This window comes from Sarcophilus harrisii, chromosome 4 (assembly GCF_902635505.1).
Source record: "Sarcophilus harrisii chromosome 4, mSarHar1.11, whole genome shotgun sequence".
Classification (NCBI taxonomy): Eukaryota; Metazoa; Chordata; class Mammalia; order Dasyuromorphia; family Dasyuridae; genus Sarcophilus; species Sarcophilus harrisii.
The window spans coordinates 335,995,702-336,005,783 of record NC_045429.1 but is presented as its reverse complement, the minus strand read 5'-3'; the positions used below and the strand labels follow the sequence as shown (position 1 = coordinate 336,005,783).

The following is a 10,082-nucleotide window of genomic DNA, read 5'->3' as shown; positions in this document are numbered from 1 at the left end:
ATCCCAATAAACTTTGAATAGAAAACTCCAACCATATCCAGAGAGAAAACTATGGAGAATGAATGTAAATCAACATATGCTATATTTACTTTTCCCCCTTTTTCTTCTATTTTTGTGCATAGTTTTTCCTTTTTGTTCTGATTTTTCTTTCCCAACCTGATTCATAGAGAAATGTGTATTTTTTAAATTAATGTACATGTATAACCAGAAAAACAAAGAAACCAATTTTTTTTAAAAGGAAAGGAATGGCAACTTGAAATGAAACTGAATATATTAAATGTTGTCAAATGTCAAATGTCAAAAAAGAATACAGATAGTTACCTAGGCAGATGGATAAATGAATGAATGAATAAATAGAAAGAAAGAAGGAGAAGGGAGAGAGGGAGAGAGGGAGAGATAAAGAAAGGAAGGGAGGAAAAAGAGGGAGAGGGAAGGGAAGGAGAAAGAAAGAAGAGGAAAAGAAGAAAGTAAAATTTATTAAGGATTTGCTAACTAGTTCTAGATATAAATATAAGGAAGCAAGCCAGTACATGTCCTCTACAGACATATTTATTTTCATGGAAGAAAGCAACATACACGCATACACACACAAAAAAAACTGGAAAGTTCATACTACAAATAGATTATATCCCACAGTCTAATTTCCCAACATAAGACAGTGAAGATAAGGGCCTGAGTGAAGATGATTTGTTATGTCATGGAAATAAGCAGGCAATCCTATAGCGACTTGTATTCTGACAAGATAAGGTTAAAACAGGTTTATCAAATCTCAGGTTGATTCCATGGCTAAAGCCAAATTTTTCAGTAGATTGGGGTGTAGATAATAACTAAAAGGAACTCTCTCTCTCTCTCTCTCTCTCTCTCTCTCTCTCTCTCTCTCTCTCTCTCTCTCTCTCTCTCTCTCTCTCTCTCTCTCTCTCTCTCTCTCTCTCTCTCTCTCTCTCCTCTGTGTGTGTGTGTGTGTGTGTGTGTATACACCAATATAGGCGCTCTACCTAGGTAGAGCAACAGGAAGACCTAAGTTCAAATTCAGACTCTGACACTTGCTGTGTGACCCTGGGAAAGTCACTTAACCCTATGTTTCCTCATCTGTAAAATGAGCTTGGAGAAGGAAATGGCAAGCCACTCCAATACCTTTGCCAAGAAAACACCAAATGGAGTCGTAAAGAGTCAGAAAAAACTGGAATGACTAAATAATAATAGGTCCAGGCTTACCTTTAACAAAGCATTTTTGTCCACAAGTATCAGCTTTCCCATTTTAAGGAAGAAATATTAAAGAAATTAAGTGACTTGCCCAATGTCAAACAACTAGTAAGTACCACCTTCCTTATTTCAAGTCCAGTGTCCTATCCAATCCAATAGTGTTCTATACTCTCCCTTGGACAAGGGAAAGTCTCCTCTTCTATGACTTTTGTACTCAAAGACTATTAAGGGTTGGAATAAATATTACAGGTCATAAGGCGCAACTCCCTAATTTATAGGAGAGGAAATAAACCTCAAACCACCAAGTAACAATCCTTAGGATTTGAAACAATTACTTAATAACTGTTCCCCACAGGACTGGAGAACACTCATTTTGTTTTGTACTCATGGGCTTGTCTTGGGAAACCATATAGGCTTTGAAAATCATTGTATTGTAATCCACTTTCCTCTTCCCTTCCCACTTCTGATTTGTGTATAAATTCTCTGCCTTTATTGCAAAAGGAGGTTTCCTGCTTAGGAAAATTTTGTTTGCAAATCATTATCTCCAAAAACCTGTTTCTTGACCCACTTTGTGCAGCTCCAGTTATTCACAGTTTAAGGACCAATACAGTAAATTCTTTAACAGTGTCATCTTTACAATGTATTATGTCTTTTATCTATTACTTACTTTCCATTCCCACAGCTTCCATACTGCTTCATGACGTTGTCAGTTCACAGTTTTAGCAGTCTATAAAAAAGCCTTACTTGTAGGATCTCCACTTCTTCAATCTAATCCAATCTACACACTCTCATCTTCTTAAAGCACAGCTCTGAGAATGTCATTCTTCTATTTGAACATTTTACCTACATGATAAAGTACAAAGCCATAACTCTGTTCCTAAACCATTCTCAACCTATCTATAGGAAATATCTGTAAGATATTTCCTATTATTTTTTTCTTTTTTAATTATAGCTTTTCATTTCTAAATGTATATATATATATATATGAATAATATTCAACATTCACCCTTACAAAAACTTGTGTTCTAATTTTTCACTCCCTTCTCCCCATCCCCTCCCCTAGACAGTAAGGGATCCAATATATGTTAAAATGTTGCAATTCTCCTATATGTATTTCCAAAAATATCATGCTGTACAAGAAAAATCAGATCAAAAGGGGGAAAAATGAGAAAGAAAACAATATGCAAGAAAACTACAAAAAAGAGTGAGAAGATTATGTTGTGGTCCACATTCAGTTGTCACTGTCCCCTCTCTGGATATAAATAGCTTTCTTTGTCATAAAACCATTCTAACTGGCCTAAATCATTTCATTGTTGGAAAGAGTCATATTCATCAGAATTGATCGTCGTATAATCTTGTTGTTGCCGTGTATAATGATCTCCTAGTTCTGCTCATTTCACTTAGCATCAGTTCATATAAGTCTCTCCAGGTCTCTCTGAAATCATCCTGCTGATCGTTTTGTACAGAACAATAATATTCCATAACATTCATATACCATAACTTATTCAGCCATTCTTCAACTAATTGGCAGCTATGCCATTTCCATTTTCTTGCCACTACAAAAACGGCTGCCACAAACATCTTTCACATGTGGGTCCCTTTCCCTCCTTTATGATATCTTTAGGATACAAGCCCAATAGAAACACTGCTGGATCAAAGAGTATGCACAATTCAATAGCTCTTTGGGCATAGTTCCAAATTGCTCTCTAGAATGGTTGAATCAGTTCACAACTCTTCCAACAATGTATTAGTGTCCTAGTTTTCCCATATCCCCTCCAACATTCATCATTAACTTTTCCTGACATCTTGGGCAATCTGAAAGGTGTGTAGTGATACCTCAAAGTTGTCTTAACTTGTATTTCTCTGCTCAATAGTGATTTAGAGCACTTTTTCATATGAGTAGAAATGGGTTTAATTTCTTATCTGAAAATTGTCTGTTTGTATCCTTTGACCGTGTCAATGGAAGAATGACTTGAATTCTTATAAATTTGAGTCAATTCTCTCTACATTTTAGAAATTAGGCCTTTATCAGAACCCTTAAACATAAATTTTTTCCCAGTTTATTGCTTCCCTTGTAATCTTGTATGCTTTGGTTTTGTTTGTACAAAAACTTTTTAACTTAATATAATCAAAATTATCCATTTTGCATTCATTAATGTACTCAAGTTCTTCTTTAGCCACAAATTCCTTCCTTCTTCACAGATCTGAAAAGTAAACTATCCTTTGTTCTTCTCACTCTTTCTGTCTAAATCATGAACCCATTTTGACCTTATCTTGGTATACAGTATTAGATGTGGGTGAGTCAATGCCTAGTTTCTGTCATACTAATTTCTAATTTTCCCAGCAATTTTTATCAAATAGTGAATTCTTATTCCAAAAGCTGGGGGTTTCTTATTATTTTCATACATAAACCACTCCTGCTCAAGTCAAATTAGTCAAGTATCTGTACATGTTTCATTTATCTGCTTTTAATTTCTTTAAGAATATTTTCTCTTTTTATTTTGAACTTGAAAATCATGTTGAAACAGGAACATTTCAGTAAATAGAAACATAAACAAAAATAAGGAATTACATATGAAATAGTGATCTAGTTTTATGTGGAGCTTTTAAAATGTTTTTTTTTTATTTAACAATGTAGTAACAAAATTTCCATCTTTAACCTCCGAGACCTTCATATCTTTTCTCTTCTACATGTCCTCTCTCTCATCACCCCAAATCATATTTTTCTAAAAATAACACTTTTAATACACTATCAATAAGTATTATCTACTCTTCACAGAATATCTAGATTGAATTCTGCTTTTCCCATTTATTCCAATCCAAATGGTTCTTCCCTCTTCTGAACTTCTAGTCACTCATTTCCTGAGTTATCTCTTCAGGCATACAGGCATCCTCTCATTTCCCTAATTAAACACAATTCATTTCTATTTGACAAATGTTGGTTAATTGTTCGTTGTTAAGGTGCTCTTGAAATAAAGATGAAATAAAATAGAATTCACTATGCTTGCCAGAAGAGTGTTAAGACATATAGATAAATGAGCTTAATACAAAACAGATTGTGATTGGTTCAGAGAAGTCCACAATGCCATCAAATAGTAGTTAGCATCTATATTCAGCACTTTGAGATTTATAAAGCAATTTATAAAAATAAAAAATAATTGATCCTAAACCCTGGGAGGTAGATACTGCTATCACGCCCATTTTATAAATGAAGGATCTGAGGCAGACAGGACTTACTCATGATCACATAGGTAGGAAGAAAATTTGAACTCATATCTTCCTAAATCTAGGTCCAACATTTTATCCACTTAGTTTATAAATGTCTTGAGAAACTCAGAGGAGCTTAGGCTCTTTCCATGATTTCTTAAGTCTCAAAGCTTTGATAACTCTCTGAACCTGCTCACCCTACCCTGTGTGTTATTCAAGTTTTCTGCAAACTTACAGCTTTTCTTTGACTTTCTTATCTTCCTGAAGGATCAGTCCCAGAGAATTTTTTTTCCTGATGTACTCTTCTTCCACAGGCATGTCCTGACAAGGTAAAGAACCTGCAATATGTTAGGATAATAAATTTTGTGGGAATGCTTGCAACCAGTCTTTGGTCCCAGAAGAAATTATTTCTGTTGTTATCATGAAATACAATAAGTAGCTTCAAATTTAATAGGAAAAACTAATCAGTAATGGGAGAGAGATGCCAAATATCCAAACTCATTTTTCAAGATCTTTCCAAGAACTTCCTTCTTGAGTTTTTTTTTTTAAATTTGGGGCTATGTGAGGAAAACATAACAATTTTTATTAATTTTTTATATCACAAATATTATTGTCAACATCCCTTTGCTCTCCTCCAAAAGAGCTACCCAGAAAAGCAAAAAATATTTTTTAAAGATTAAAAAGTGGGGCAGGAACATCAGAAGAACAGAAAAAAAAATCAGGAAAGCTTATCAATTCATCAAAAAAAATGAACTACATGCAGACAACTATATTCATGGGCCTTCTATCTCTGCAAAGGGCTAGGGTAGAAGTATCTCTTCATATTTCTTCTTGGATGGCCAACCTTATTCTTTGTGATTTTGATACATTTACTTTTGTATGTTTCATAGTGTTCTTTTCATTTATATCATTACAGTTACTGTGTACGTTGTTTTCTTGGTTCTGCTTATTTACCTTTACATTAGTTCATGTAAATCTTTACACGCTTCTCTGTATTCATCATATCTGAGGATTTTTTTTTAGAATTTAGAACAAAGTTTCTCTAGAAAGAAAGGAATTTGTGACAAAGTAACCTTGGTGTTCTCATGCAATATGCAGATATTGCTCTGAGAAATAGGAGAGCAAACAGTCTGGAAGGCTATACAGACAGGAAAGCTATAAGATCAAACCTCATCCCTAAACTTTAAGATATTTTGTGACCCTAAGCAAGTCAACTAAATTCTCAGCCACAATTTTTATTGTTCATTCTTTGGTTTTGAATAGGACCAAAGATGTCATGAGGTGATGTCTTGACATGTGTGTGAATGAGATTTAAGTGAGGCAGAATTATGCAAAGTCGTCAATCTCACTCTCTTTGAGTCACTGACTGCGCAAGACAAGGGACAAGACAAAAATCAAGATGATTGGTGAAGGCCTATAAAATGGGAATCATAGGGTTAGGAGAAAGAGGTAAGGGGGAGGTTTTAGGGTAGGGATGAAGGAAATGAGAAATGAAGGTACATTATAGCCGCTGGAGTTCCACGGAGCTGTTCATGTCCAGCAAAGAATTCATCCAGCAGGACTACAGCAGCAGCACCTACTGTCAGTTCCAGACCAAGTTTACCCTGAATTGGAGAACTGGATTGACCAACTGCAGTTTAGAAAAACAGTTCATATTCTAAATAACCTTTCTGCAGAAACAGAAAAGCTTGGGGGCCAATCTTACCTTAGAAGCTGTTTAGCTTGTTTGGCAGCATATATACTATCTTTTGTGCATGAAAATACATGATAAGAATGTTCTGAAGAAAATCACCAAATGTATTCAGGCACACATAAGAAAACTTATGCTCTATGTGCCCTGCTTCTGACACACCCGATTGAGAGAAGACTTGATGTTACTGAAATTACCATGTATGAAGACAGAGATATGAAATAGGGGAAACTAAACATAAAGTCTATGGGTCCATCTGAGAATGGGACTCTCTCCTGTCTCTGACCAAGTGTAGTGTGTCCCCAACTTGTGTCCAAGTGTCATTGTAAGAGAGATAAAGGAGCCAATTGAAGATAGTATGTTTCATGCTGTGTAAGCATCTGGGTAGTCTGAGTATCATCGAGGTATGCCCGAAAGTCCTAGGAAATGCTGTGGGAAAAAGGTTATATTGACGCCTATGAATATGATAGAGAAATGGATTTTTGCCCATGTGTCATATTTACTACCAAAGTGATGGTGCCATTCTATTCCAAGCATTAACTTTCTAAAATTCCACTCCTATGGACATCTATCACTCAGCACCCATTCTGCATCTTTAAACTATGTAAGACTCTATAATCTTTGTAGTTATTTCTGAGAAAATACAATAAAGCATTTCATTTTTTAAATACAAAATAATTCAATAAAATAAGATTTGTAAATTCTTATCTGCCACTAGCACTATTGGTTCTGCTCAATACTCATGCTGTTATCTTTACCAAGTCATTTTTTTTTTTCATTTTGGCAAAAAAATATCCAGGTTTAATTTCATTTTTCCTAAACTGAAAAATATTTTTTTCTTCTGGGCATAATTTTTGATTATGTTCTACTGACACATCTCACAGATCTCAAGGAACTCACAGGATTGCCAGGAGATCTGTTTCTATTGTTAATTTCTCATACTGAAAAATAATGTATAATACTATTTATTTTCAATGTAGCATTTATTACTAAGCAAGCCAGTATGTCATGTGATTTCCAGTTACCTTGATTCTCCTTGGAGAATTTTATATCATTATTGTACTGCCATGAATGTTGAGAGATCCAGTAGGTGTTGCTTTTGTTATAAAAACTATATAAGAAGAATAAAATGGATGCTAAACATCAGACCTATATAGCAGAACTTGCTCTATCCATTAATAAGCAAGTATAATGAATAGTTTCCTTATAGCTTTGATATAAATATAACTTGTGGGGAAAGCAATTAGGGAAGAATAATACTATATATGTTCATATTTCACTATTTCCACTAGCAAAACTTATGAATCATAAACATGCCTTGAATTCAGTATTCAGGATACAGATAGATATGTAATTAGTTAAGATAAAATAATATAAATATTTCCTGAGTAAAACTTCCAAAAATCTAACTTAATATGTGTTTGTCTTCTACTTACATTCTTCATGACAGTGTTTTCAAAGACTTGAAAATTAAATTAATCATCATGGTTTGAGAGCATTGTTTTTTAAAAAATGTTAAGGGATTTACTAGAAAAGAATGAAAGAATTAAAGTTCTATTTCCAGTGATATGGTACATGCTAATACTGGATCTAATCTTCCAGATTTAATTTCTGTTATGGATTTGTTGGTCATACATACTAAATCCATACTAAATCCCAGAAGTTGGTTTAATATTTCAATTGTATCAAACCTTTTTTGGTTTTTCTATAGCTTGTAACAGTATGTCTGCCTTTCACAAGGATTGCAGAATTTTTGCAATTAATTTTTAAATTAATGCATTAGTAAAAATTTTTCTTAAATAAATTGTCTTTCTCTTTTTTTAAAAAAAATGGGCATGATAACAGGTTCAGTACCTCTCTCAAAGAAGCTATAGCAAGGTTCGAATGAAATAATACATGTAAAGTACTTTCCAATGTTTTAGTTGCTATATAATGTCAGTCACTGTGATTATACGCATATAGATTGGTATGGAAAAAAAGAAACATAATAGTGAAAGTCAGAAGAGTGTTTCTGATTCAAGATTCACCTATCATATTAGGCTGCTAAATGGCATAATGGATAAACCCTGGAGTCAGGAAGATCTGAGTTCAAATCCTGTCCAGACATTTACTAGTTATGGCATTTAAAATCTTTTTGCCTCAGTTTCCTCATCCATAAAATGGACAAAATAATAACATATACCTCCCAGGGCTGTTGTGAAGATCAAATGACACAGTATTTGACAAATATTTTGCAAACCTGAAAGTGTTATATAGATGCTATCTTTTATTGTTATTATTGCAGATTTGAAGTGAGAGGGAATACTGACATCCAACTAGGGGTTACATCCTATGTCTGAGATACACTGGCTATGGGATCTTGAGGCAGATCATTTTTAACCTCAGTGCTTTAGGCAGCTCTCTAAGACTATACTTACCTGATTTGCTTTGGTGGAGGAGTTTTCTCATACAAGAGTTCTGGACATCAGGGTAATCACAGGTGTTGACCCTCTATCTATAGTACATACCCAAGCAATGACCTAGAACAACTAATACCTCTAACTCAGGCCTATATTGCTATTAATGATAATTATCTTAGTCATTTATTACATAGCACTTTAATCTTGTAAACATTGCTTATATCATGACTTTGTGATTATCTGGATTTCACAAGAACTCTAGGAGGGAAGGGTTTCAGACATTATTACCCCTGTTTTATATACAATGGAACTGAGTTTCATAAAAGCAAAGGGACTCACCCATGATTACACATGTGATAGGTAACTAAGAAAATGGGAATGTTTATTGAAAAAAGAATTTAATTCAAGAAACTACGTTAAGTATATGGGGACAGCTTGGCTACTAATTTATGGGGATCCGTTTTTTAGTAATGATTAGCATCGATTGAATTGACATATTTAAAGAACTTTGGGAGTTTTAAAGTGTTATATAAATTGTACTGATGATGATGATGATGATGATGATGATGATGATGGGATATTAATTCTTTCCAGAGGAAAAAAATCATATGTACATTCTCACTTTTCAATCAATATTTTAACTTTCTTGGATAGGGAATATAATTTGTTCAAAGAAGACTAGCATCTTTTGTGTGAGGCTTGCTGAGGACTTTTCAGGGCTGCACATCCACTTTTTGTGTACAACTGGCATTCAATTCTTACCTGTGGTTTCAAGAAAGTTAACAGCAGCCACACCTCAGTAAACCATCTCAGAAGATGGATTGAATCTTATTGAGAATAATGAATGGGCCTCAAACTCATTAGTAAATCAGGAGAGAAACTACCCCAAACATGTAAAAACTTTTCCCCAGTGAAATGGGCAAATGAGAACAATTTGTTCCAATTTAAAATGAAGGTAGCTAAGACAGGAGCTGTGGAGCACTTAGAATCTTATCAGTCATCAAAGAAACCAAGATCATCCCAAGCCATCACCAGTCATTTTGACAAATGTTCTGACACTAGAGTTCAATAACTGTGGAAGAGATAGTGGGGTTAAAGACATTGTGCAACTCTGCCTCACTTTAATCCAATTCACACACAAACCACAAAATGGGAAAGGAAGGAAGAATTTTACAAGTCACCTGAACCAATCCTGGGTCTTTGAGCTCATCTGTTATACTCCTTAGTTTTTCTATGGAGAGATCAACAAAATCTAACATTTCAATGATGATGGATGAGTTAAAAGGAAAAATAAAAACTGATATGACTTCATGTGCTCAGCAGTTAGAAAAAATTCAAAATGATACGAATTCTTTTAATATAAAGGTTTCTCTACCCCAAAAAGATTAATCATCACCATCTTTAGGCAAAAAGTCAAAAAGCTCTTACTCTCTAGAAGAAATTAATTTTTTCAGACTATCACTTGGAATACTTTCTGCCATGCTATTTGCTTTTTTTTTTTTTGCAAAGATGATTCTTGTGTGTTCATGTGTGACAGAAAGATTGACAAATTTACCACCAAATCCATCACTTTCATTCCTTTT

At 34.1% G+C, this 10,082-nt stretch overlaps 1 pseudogene; it reads left to right on the top strand.

Annotated features, from left to right (window-relative positions):
- The first annotated feature begins 5,900 nt into the window (after positions 1-5,900).
- Positions 5,901-6,320, top strand: LOC100922056 (annotated as a pseudogene).
- Positions 6,321-10,082: the final 3,762 nt, after the last annotated feature.